We start from the raw sequence: 11,946 nt of genomic DNA, 5'->3' as shown, positions 1-11,946 counted from the left end.
AGAAGGAATAGAGGAGAAGAAGAAGAATTCTTCTTGTTCTCCTCTATTATTCCTTCTTCTTCTCTTTTTTTTTTCTTTTTTTTCTTCTCCTTTTCCTTTCTTCTTCTCCTCTTTTTTTCTTCTTCTTCCTCTTCTTATTTTTTGTTATCGGGTATGTCGTTGTCGACATACCCCCCCTCCCTGACAATTAACTTTTAGTAATTAGTACTACTTAGAAAGTGTTTAATGGAATCAGTTAGAACTAGGTAAACTTGTTTATTTTTAGTAAGTACTACATTATTCTATTTATAGTAAGTGCTTAGTAGTTGAACTAGTTGATTTAATAAAATTGGTTTATTTTACTATAGAAGTAGTTTATTTTTAGCAAGAAAATTAATAGAACTAGTTTATTTTTTTAGTTAAAGCAATTATTCCCGCATCGACGTGGACGATGCCTATCCCGCATCCTCGTCGTCGAGTCGGCGGCGGACGACACCTGCTTGACCAGATGGGCCATGTCCGGGACTGGGCTCCGCCGGGGTGGTACTGGGAGGCGCTACCTTCCGGGAGGCGTAGCTTGGTGAGGAGCCAGCCCGTCGTTGACCCGATCCTTATTTGGTGGCGGTCGCGTGGGCCAGTGACGGTGCCGAGGCTTCCGGACACCGCGGAGGTGGTACGTCACCGTGTCAGCGAGGAGGACGAGCACGTCCGTCGCTACATGGTTCCGTTGGAGGGCAGGTTCGAGAATACCTAGCAGGTTCTTCAGGGATCTCACTGGAGCTATGATCCTGTTATGGTTCCTTCCCTTTGGGTGTCCACCGCCCGCGCCGATACCCGTCGGGCGCTACGGTTCTAGCTGTACTGGCGATATGTATGATATATAGTATTCGACGTGTATTAGTGATAATATTCGATGTACGGACACATGGAGATGATGTAGTTTTTCTTATAATTGAAGGCATCCTAATTTGAATACTACTTTATTTTGCGATTTGATTTTTCTTATTGAATGCTCAAATTGGAGAGCACTATGCAAGGCATATGCATATGATTAGTTGAATAATAATGATCTAATTTAGTCTTTGAATTATGAACGTATAGGAAATGTCATCATCGGACGACGAAAGTCTCCCGGGGGAGTGCGACTGGTGCCACGACGATCGAGGTGAGTGCGACAGGCCTCACCTGGACGATGGTCGGCGCTTCAGCATTAAGCTCGAGGAGACCTTCGAAGTTGAAACGGTACGCAACGACGACAAGTGTTTTTTTTCATAATTAAGCATGACTTCAACTATTTCAACGTGTAATTTTCATCTTTTACAATTCGAGTATAGTTTATGCCATGCCATGCAAGACGCTATGTCTTGGAGAGGATGGATTTTGAAGACCATGAAAATTTTGAAACGAAGAAAATTCACCTAAGGACCCATCATGATGTGGATTTTGAAGTAAAGTTGTATAATGCTGAGAGCGTAACTCATTTTGGTTGCAAAAATTGGGAAGCATTTTGCAAATTGTATGGTTTTGATGAGGGTATGCTTGTCACCATGGATCTTGGTGATCCTGAAATCGAGCAAGACAATATGGACATTTGGGTCCTTGTTGATACTCCTCCAGTTCTACCGCTATGTGAGTTTCTCAAACATAGTTAATTATTAACTAATTTATATTATTCATTTCAAAATAGTTGACATCTTATTTCCATTGACAGGTTATTTTGAAGTATCAAAGAATGTGCAGAAGATGGTAGATAGAACTTACTACACCGATGGCTCTGAGTTAACTTACAAGGAGAAAACTCATCTGGTTGGATTTTTTAATGATCTTGAGAATTACAATATCTACAATCGAACTCCTCAACATTATGGTCAATACGTGCCACTAGTGCACGTGTTGAACTACGGTAACTACCATGGAGATACCCTGGTAAGTTTTTTTACTATTACGACATCCGTGCATCTTTTTGCATACTTCTAAAACTAGTACATCATTGCTAACTACGAAGTTATTACTATGTTTTTCAACAGAGAATCCCAGAGGATTGTGTGCCTCATTTGATGTATCAGAATGGCGGCAGCCTTCGTGTTTTGAACATATATCCAGGTCATCCTACGAATCTCAATTGTCCATACCGGATTTCTAAAAGAATTGGAGACATGACAATCAAAGGATGGAAAAAATGTATGGACAGTCGTAAGGAGCTTCTTGGAAGCAAAAGGAAGCGAGGCGCAAGAATTGGAGACAGGATGATCTCCATTCTTCATAATGGAGAGTCAGGGTCTATATTGTTTTATGCTATTTTACCTTAAGTGTGTTTAGGTCCTACCTGATACTGATGATCATGTGCTAAGAACAATTATGTAGGGTTGGGTTCGATGACTATGAGGATGATGATCGTATGACTTATTATTAATAACGAGTAGAAGTTGTATGATGATGCTTGATTAATTAGTAGGACTTGTTATTATATATGATGATGTATGATGCGAGCATGCATGAGTTATTATATATATATCTGCGGGTGAAATGAACATAGCAGTAGCGTAGGTAAACCAAGGATGAAGATATAAGAGAGGACACTTCTCTCTATTAATTAGCTAATAACAACCTAAAAATAACCCCCTAAACCCCTAAAACAGCCACTTTTTTAAAAAAAAAAAGAAAAACCTCAGCTCCAGCCAGATGCTGACGTGTGGAAGCCAATTGGTCCCGGTTTATGTCATCAACCGGGACCAAAGGCCCCCTGCCTGGGCTGCCGACACTGCCCACGTGGAGGCCCATCAGTCCCGGTTCTGGATTGAACCGGGACTAAAGGGTCGGGGCATTAGTACCGACACTTTAGTCCCGGTTCAGGAACCGGGACTAAAGGCCCTTACGAACCGGGACTATAGGCCCTTTTTCTACCAGTGATTTCGAATGACAAGTGGGTTTTATGAAAAAATGAATAATTATTTTTAGCAGATTTTTGGGTCACTGCGCAGCGGATGGCCGGATGGGCTGAGGCCCAAGTGGCAACGCTTCAGCCATGTGAGACAACCTCAGGGCAATGCCCAGGTAGTAGTACGTACAAAAATTTTGCGACGTGGTTCCCCCAATTAGTACCACCTCGTATATATGTTTTAAATTCAAACTGAACACGTAAATTTACAACAAGAAAGCGTATTGTGACGGTGAACCCACAGAGTCAATCCGTGCTTTATTAATAAAAAAATTAGGGATAGACTAACAAAAAGGCTTGTGCGTTGCAACGGGAAAAAAATACCTAGCACCATAAGTAAGCATATCTCGAGGCCCCTTAGCAGACTTGCACGTACTAAATATGCAATACTCAACAGGGGGCTAACGCCCACAATTCCTACTAACACTGACAGTATGTATCCTGTCCTACAACTCTTGAATCGCCAAGGTCCTTAGGCTAGGACAAAAGTATATAGCAACATGAAAATTAAAATGAAATCAACATGCTAAAGCATAGGTCCTCCTGCAGAATGGAAATGTAAATCTGGAAAAAGAAGATATTATACTGAAAGATGAGCAACATCAGATCAATTGTCTAAATTGTGATCAAACACTATAGAGATATATGATATGACAACAACACTGAGAATGTGATTGTTGTGAAAGTTCAACGTGATTGTGCAGTACCTACTGAAGAACACCTTTGTGACATGGAAGTAACTACCATATATATGTGGCCATCCTTTTTCTATGTGAGCAAATCCAAATCAACCAAAGATATCTGAAACCACTCAGTATCTCGGTAGGCATATTTGTCATCGACATATTTATCATATCTTGATGCTTCACTCTTGATTCATTTGAATCCATCAGAATGGTCTTCTTGGCGCGGACTTTCTCCTTCATCTACTAAAAACCTGATGTCACCAAAAAGACGAATCAGCTTGTACACAAAACATTACATCACTGACAAATTTCTAAGATCAATATATACTCCTCATTGTGAAGAGTTAGAGCATATCCAAACTAAGAACAGTTAGAATATATCTAGCTAATCCTAACTGAGAAGAGTTAGAACATATCCAAACTTCCTAGCGAGACATATGTATTTCTAGGAAGCTTAGGCAAGGTTACAATTATGTATGGAATGCCTTAGGAGAATCAAATAAAACAACAGTAAGGGAGCTAGCTACCTCATCCTTTGCTTCAAGGTTGCACAGTGTTGATGCCTGGGAGGAACATGCTGCCCAGAAACAAAATTTTTGTTTTCGTAGAAAGAAACTTGTTTGTAGGCATGACTTAAAGTACTACCTCGGGTGCCGTATGGGCTGTCCTCATCCTGGTTTGCCAAAGTGCTCAGTTTTGGTGGCAGCTGGCGACGTAGTTGCGAGGCTTGGGGGCCATGGCGAGGACGTCGTCGAGGATGGCACACGAGACTATCAAGCTTGAGGATAGGGGGCTTCGGCAGTGGCAAAAGGATGCACGTATGGATGCTCCCTTAGCAGGCGTCATTGTTGACCTGCTAGTCAACATTCTTCTCTTGCTCTGGTTCTACTATTATGCGGGCATGTGTTGCTTAGTTTTAATTTCCCTATCGTTCTTGGACCATGACTGATCAGTCACCACCATACATTTATATGATCTATTACTCCGTACTTGTTACTCTTGTTTCTTTGCATTGTTTGCTGCAAAAATTAAAACTTTGAGGTGCAGATTCACAAGAATGTCAGGACAGTATTCAAAATATTTTCTTTTGAGCCTTGTTCATACGAAAAGTGACATTGTAGGTTGGATTGCTAGCTCAAGGAGCACGAGAGATCTAAAAAACCGAAAATCTCCAAAGATCTTTTACCCACGTGCACACACAAATGGGCGCACAACCAAAACTTATATCCTTTTAGTCTGTTGGAAAATGAAGATATTGATATGCTGGAATTCTAACCTTCAGAAAACTCCCAATCGTCATTCTGTACGCACCTATACAAGGGCATTCTATGTACTTATCCCAATCATCAATCTGCCGGAAACTAATTATGGGCTGCATAAGCTACCGGATGCACAGAAATATGATGCACGTGTTGTTGGAGTTGCAACCAAAACATTCATTCATGCCCATCTTCTCTGAAGTTTGAGGCAGCGGTTCTGTGAAGTCTTGCTAGCTAGTATAAAATGCGAACTTATTATATTACCACTGCCAACCACTAATGCGAATTCTTGACCTTGTTTCCCTCAAAAACAATATTTCTCCACATGAAGTTATTTATAAAAAAGGGACAACTTTCATGGTTCTTTAGTTAAAAATACAAAAATAATATATAGCTCAAACTCATGCACACCTTCAGCTAAATAACTACAGAGACTCTGAGTTCAACCATCCATGCTGCATTGGTCTTACAAACAACTCAATTATAAACACACCTGGGTCTGGGACTCTTGCTCAATGGATCTACCAGCCTCAGCTTCCCCCTCTGTTGCTATCTTCCATATTTTAATCTCCTCTCCAGTAGCTGTGTTATGTCCATTATCAGACCCTCGACCTGAGGAATGCATCAAACACAGTTATGTGATGCCTCGTTGGCTCCACCTTCTTAAGAGAAGCAGTATACTTTTTCCGAGAAAACAGAGAAGTAGTATACTTGAAACATCATAACACACATGAGTACATTGCAATTTCGTACATTATAGACAACTAATGGCTTGACTAAACTAACCAAGCACATGTTATGTTTGGTGTTTTGACAGCAAGCCATACATAGAGTAAGAAGCAAATGTGATGGTTGGTGTTATGTTGGCTACTCTTCCAACTCAGTAGCATCCCTGCCCGTATGGATCACCTAACCTTCTTCATAGGTGTCACTACCAGAAAAAACCTACACACAGAAATCAACACCGCTACCGGGCCATGTCCATAGAGTCATGCATGCTACGGATCTCAGACTCGACCTCGCCTATCTCCTTAACCGTGTAGTTGCAGAGGCGGCCGGCCAAGCGGCATACTACTGCCAACGCCCCGCTGGTGATCAGCATCAGGGTGACCTTGGCGTAAATGAAACGGTCTTTCCCCTGCTCTTTCAGCGGGAGGTATACTTTCCCAAAACTGAACATATGGACTTCTCATGACAAAATATTTGAACCCACCCAAGGATTTGAACTTATTTGTAGCATGTATATATATTTTATTTTTTTGTTAAGTAGCTGGGGGTGATCTCCCTTTAATCTGAATAAGAAAAGTACAAAAGTTGTTTATCACTCTATCCAAAATTTCACCACTACTATATTGTTCCTATAGTTTCCGGTTTATTCCGAAAAACTGTAGCATCATTATTAGCAACGTTCAGTAGATCATTGCCTCTATATAAATTGGCCTTCTAGATTGTGATTCCACTCTTTTATAAATTATTCACTAAAGCCCTCATCCAATGTGTGAGAAATCTGACAAAATATTTGTAGGCCTTGAAAAGCATATTAACAAAATAGGTGGCTAACACAAACTTGCAAGTTGAGCATGATGTATGAGAGAGAGAGAGAGGTGGGGCTGCACCGTGCGTTACACATGAATATTCTTGTGGACATTGTATCAAACAGATGTCCTACAATTTGATGCAAAAACAAATCTCTAATGGTTGGGCAGAACAACGAATCAAAGGAGCAGCCAGAGCTCTTACCAACATGCCACATGGAGGAGGAGTTGCGCTGGTCACTGGGACGGAGCTGGGAGGTGACGTGTCCCGGTCCCAACGTGGTCGGGGGTGGCGTGACTCAAGGGGAGTGGAGTAGGGAGGAGTCGCCGGGGCACGTGGCCGGGAAGAGGCTAGCGGCACGTGGCCGGGAGCGCCGCGCATCGCCGGCGGCACAGCAGCGAGGAGGCGCGGGGTAGCGCAATTGGCTAGGAGCGGCTAGTGGGCTGGGATCGGGGCAGGAAGATGATGGGGTAGGTGGGGGTGGATGTGTCGGGATTTAGGTTGGCCTTTTCTTATTTTTATTATTGACGCTTTAGTACCACCTCGCGTATATGTTTTAAATCAAACTGAAAGCGTAAATTCACAGGAAGAAAGCGTAAATTCACAGGAAGAAAGCGTATTGTGACGGTGAACCCACGAAGTCAATCCGTGCTTTATTATTACTAGGAAATATGTTCGTGCATTGCAACGGGAAGAACAAATGGTCCTAACTCAATAAACATGACTTATAACCCTCTACTTCCACACACAGATAGGTCATTCAGGACCTCTTTTTCAGTATTACCCCATTAGTTCTGACGCTTATCCTCTTTCCAATGAGTTCAATATTGGATCTATTTTTGATAAATTGAATTCAGCACTCTCAAGATATGCAGAAGTTGAAAATCTTATGAAAATAAATAAATAATTGATTGGTCGCAAATTATACTTCACTCAAGAAATAGAAGAACCAACTAAGTATGATTAAGTAATCGTGTTAACTAACAATAGAATTAGGTAAATTTTGGTGCGGGGATCTATCTAAACGATAAAAAATAAGCATTGACATACTCTAAATATTCAAAAGGTAAATGTTCAAAACACGTATTCTTTTACATTGATTTACTGGAGATTTATGTATTTTTGGAAACGGAAGGAGAAATTCTAACACCTAAAAAGCTATGGAGAGGCAAATCACTTACAAATCCTATATGCGATCCACATACCAATATGATGATATATTAAGTTTGCTCATAGAGCTTTTTGAGAGCTCACGTGCATAGTACGTATTCAAATGAGTGTCCTAGTATACTCCTTAGAGAACAAAATGAATATAAGCTTGCATTTTTTTTACTAACATAGCAACCATGGGAAAACCATATACCACCCATTGCATCGAGAAAGAACTATTGCAGATCACCAAAAAATCATATTGAAATGGCCATGATCCCGAATATAAAATTGTAAGATGTTAATAATGTATGCAGATTTATATTCCTCTATATATTTTCATTATCCCTCTAGTTGGAATATAACATGATATATAATTTAGCATGTATATGAGCAAAGTTAGGAAGTAGCCAGCTATAAAATATTGGTCGGAAATATGGATCAGGTATTAAAACGCAAGACATGCTCCACCTCTTAATCAATTCAAAGTCGTTTAGCCTAGCAATAAACCACAACAAGTGTCACGAGTAGAATGAGGAAGATAGATGCACAATGCTACATTTTATAAAAATATTAATCTCGCAAAAAACCGCTTGTATGTAATGTAATTTTCGTCCATAAACAATGACCGTAAACAATTATAAATCTACGGAAATTAGTACAGTAAATCTGTAATCTTGTCATCTTTGTGATGCACAACCAAATCTAAAGCTTGCTGAGGAGGGCCGTTATGATGGTTCTGTTAGGAACGAAATAGGTAACAGGGAGACTGAGATGCTTTTACTTTGCGGGCGGGGGGGGGGGGGGGGGGGAATCAGTGTGTATTCTGCAGACTTGATTCACTAGTAGAAAACAGGGCTATGGTCCAGGCCGGCTCAGCCCATTAGTCCCGGTTCAGTGTAGAACCGGGACTAATGTGGGCATTGGTCCCGGTTCGTGAGCCCAGGGGGCCGGCCGGGCCACGTGGGCCATTGGTCCCGGTTCGTCTGGACCTTTTGGTCCCGGTTGGTGGGACGAACCGGGACCAATGGGCCTCGCTCCTGGCCCACCACCATTGGTCCCGGTTGGTGGCCTGAACCGGGACCAAAGGCTCCCCTTTAGTCCCGGTTCTTGCCACAAACCGGGACCAATGAGGTGCCTATATATACCCTCGCCCGCGAGCAGAGCACTCCAGTGCTCTGTTTTTCTCTGGCCGGCGAGGGGAGGGGTTTGTGGTGCTCTAGCTCACCTCCTATGCACATGAGGTGTTCGATCGAATGCCCGAGCCACACTACTTAAACTTTCTCCTCTCGAAGCTCGACCTCCAAGCTCCATTTTCCTCGAGATTTGTCTAGATTTAGCGGTCCGTCACGCCCCGTCCCCGTCTTCACCGCCGTCGATCACCCGCGCTGATCTCATCACCGACACCACCGTGGTGAGCCTCTTGTTCTTATCTTCTTTCTGAAAGGAAAAATATTCTTACTTGTCTGTTTAGATAGATACTTGTATCATTTTCTTACATTTATTGTTGCATCTTATATAGTGCGATGGTTTTGGTATCCGCCCCCGTCGGCCCTCGTCCTGTCTATGATTCGGATTTGGTATGTATGTTATCTTCAAAACTATTGGTTCATTTATTGTTTATGAAAATTATGCCGACCAACGTGACATAGATTTTATTTATCTAGGATGTATGTGAATCGGAAATGCCAACCGACCCTATTGTCGAGAGGTTAAATTTAGTTGAAGAATAAAACAATTTGTTGAAGGAAAAAATAAAAAAAATTGAGGAGGAGAAGATGATATTGGAGTTGCATGTTGCGGATGTCGTCGATGATCACAAGATCAAGATGGATGCAATGCGCTTGAAGATTAGAAAGATTAGAAAATATGCCATTCATACCGAGGCTTGGTATCATTATGCCGTTGGATCAATTGTTACCTTGGTTGCGATTATGATCGCATTTGTTTTCGCATTGAAATGTTTTACATAGTTTCAATGTATGGTTTAATTAATTAGATGCTCTGGAGAGCTATATGTTGTTAGATGAGAACTATGTATGCACTTTGGTTTTAATGTGATGATGAACTTCTATTAATTTGGACACTTAATTATATATAATGCACGCAGATGAACCGGCAATGGATGTACGGTGACAGTCACACCCGCGAGTACATTAAGGGTGTGCATGAGTTTCTCGATGCGGCTGAGGCAAACAAGCAGAATGGTTTTATGTGTTGTCCATGCACTGAATGTGGGAATACGAGGTCTTACTCTAACCGGAAAATCCTTCACTCCCACCTGCTTTACAAGGGTTTCATGCCACACTATAATGTTTGGACGAGGCACGGAGAAATAGGGGTTATGATGGAAGACGGCGAAGAAGAAGAGTATGATGACAACTATGTGCCCCCTGAATACGGTGATGCTGCAACGGGGGGAGCTGGTGAAGATCAAGAGGAACCAGACGATGTGCCCAATGATGCTGTCACGGGTGAAGCTGCTGAAGATCAAGAGGAACCAGACGATGTGCCCGATGATGATGATCTCCGCCGGGTCATTGTCGATGCAAGGACGCAATGCATTAGTCAAAAGGAGAAGCTGAAGTTCGATCGCATGTTAGAGGATCACAAAAAAGGGTTATACCCCAATTGCGAAGATGGCAACACAAAGCTCGGTACCGTACTGGAATTGCTGCAGTGGAAGGCAGAGAATGCTGTGGCTGACAAAGGATTTGAGAAGCTACTGAAAATATTGAAGAAGAAGCTTCCAAACGATAACGAATTGCCCGACAGTACATACGCAGCAAAGAAGGTCGTATGCCCTCTAGGATTGGAGGTGGAGAAGATACATGCATGCCCTAATGACTGCATCCTCTACCGCGGTGCATACAAGGATCTGAACGCATGCCCGGTATGCGGTGCGTTGCGGTATAAGATCAGACGAGATGACCCTGGTGATGTTGACGGCGAGCCCCTCAGGAAGAGGGTTCCTGCGAAGGTGATGTGGTATGCTCCTATAATACCACGGTTGAAACGTCTGTTCAGAAACGAAGAGCATGCCAAGTTGATGTGATGGCACAGTGAGAACCGAAAGAAAGATGGGAAGTTGAGAGCACCCGCTGACGGGTCGCAGTGGAGAAAAATCGAGAGAAAGTACTGGGATGAGTTTGCAAAGGACCCAAGGAATGTATGGTTTGCTTTAAGCGCGGATGGCATTAATCCTTTCGGGGAGCAGAGCAGCAATCACAGCACCTGGCCCATGACTCTATGTATGTATAACCTTCCTCCTTGGATGTGCATGAAGCGGAAGTTCATTATGATGCCAGTTCTCATCCAAGGCCCTAAGCAACCCGGCAACGAAATTGATGTGTACCTAAGGCCATTAGTTGAAGAACTTTTACAGCTGTGGAATGGAAACGGTGTACGTACGTGGGATGAGCACAGACAGGAGGAATTTAACCTTAAGGCGTTGCTGTTCGTGACCATCAACGATTGGCCCGCTCTCAATAACCTTTCAGGACAGACAAACAAAGGATACCACGCATGCACGCACTGTTTAGATGACACTGAAAGTATATACCTGGAAAAATGCAGGAAGAATGTGTACCTGGGCCATCGTCGATTTCTTCCGACCAACCATCAATGTCGAAAGAAAGGCAAGCATTTCAAAGGCGAGGCAGATCACCGGAAGAAGCTCGCCATGCGCACCGGTTTTCACGTGCTTGCTATGGTCAATGATTTACACTACGTAATCTTTGGAAAGGGTCCCGGTGGACTAGCTGTTCCGAATGACGCTGAGGGACATGCACCCATGTGGAAGAAGAAATCTATATTTTGGGACCTACCCTACTGGAAAGACCTAGAGGTCCGCTCCTCAATCGACGTGATGCACGCGACGAAGAACCTTTGCGTGAACCTGCTAGGCTTCTTGGGCGTGTAGGGGAAGACAAAAGATACACCCGAGGCACGAGAGGACCTGCAACGTTTGCACGAAAAAGACGGCATGCCTCCGAAGCAGTATAAAGGTCCTGCCAGCTACGCTCTTACGAAAGAAGAGAAAGAAATCTTCTTTGAATGCCTGCTCAGTATGAAGGTCACGACTGGCTTCTCGTCGAATATAAAGGGAATAATAAATATGCCAGAGAAAAAGTTTCAGAACCTAAAGTCTCATGACTGCCACGTGATTATGACACAACTGCTTCCGGTTGCATTGAGGGGGCTTCTACCGGAAAACGTTCGATTAGCCATTGTGAAGCTATGTGCATTCCTCAATGCAATCTCTCAGAAGGTGATCGATCCAGAAATCGTACCAAGGCTAAGGAGTGATGTGGCGCAATGTCTTGTCAGTTTCGAGCTGGTGTTCCCACCATCCTTCTTCAATATCATGACGCACGTCCTAGTTCATCTAGTCGACGAG

General features: G+C 42.8%; 1 long non-coding RNA gene across 1 annotated transcript; it reads left to right on the top strand.

Moving 5' to 3' along the window:
* The first annotated feature begins 8,685 nt into the window (after positions 1-8,685).
* Positions 8,686-9,571, top strand: LOC147983291 (uncharacterized). Its single transcript, XR_015614955.1, has 3 exons — positions 8,686-8,961; positions 9,070-9,127; positions 9,215-9,571. It is a non-coding gene; the product is annotated as an uncharacterized LOC147983291 (long non-coding RNA).
* The last annotated feature ends 2,375 nt before the right edge of the window (positions 9,572-11,946 follow it).

Source organism: Triticum urartu, chromosome 2A, assembly GCF_056163025.1.
Source record: "Triticum urartu cultivar PI428250 chromosome 2A, HENAU_Tu73, whole genome shotgun sequence".
Classification (NCBI taxonomy): Eukaryota; Viridiplantae; Streptophyta; class Magnoliopsida; order Poales; family Poaceae; genus Triticum; species Triticum urartu.
The sequence above is the reverse complement of the archived record's forward strand: the minus strand, read 5'-3'. Positions and strand labels throughout refer to the sequence as shown.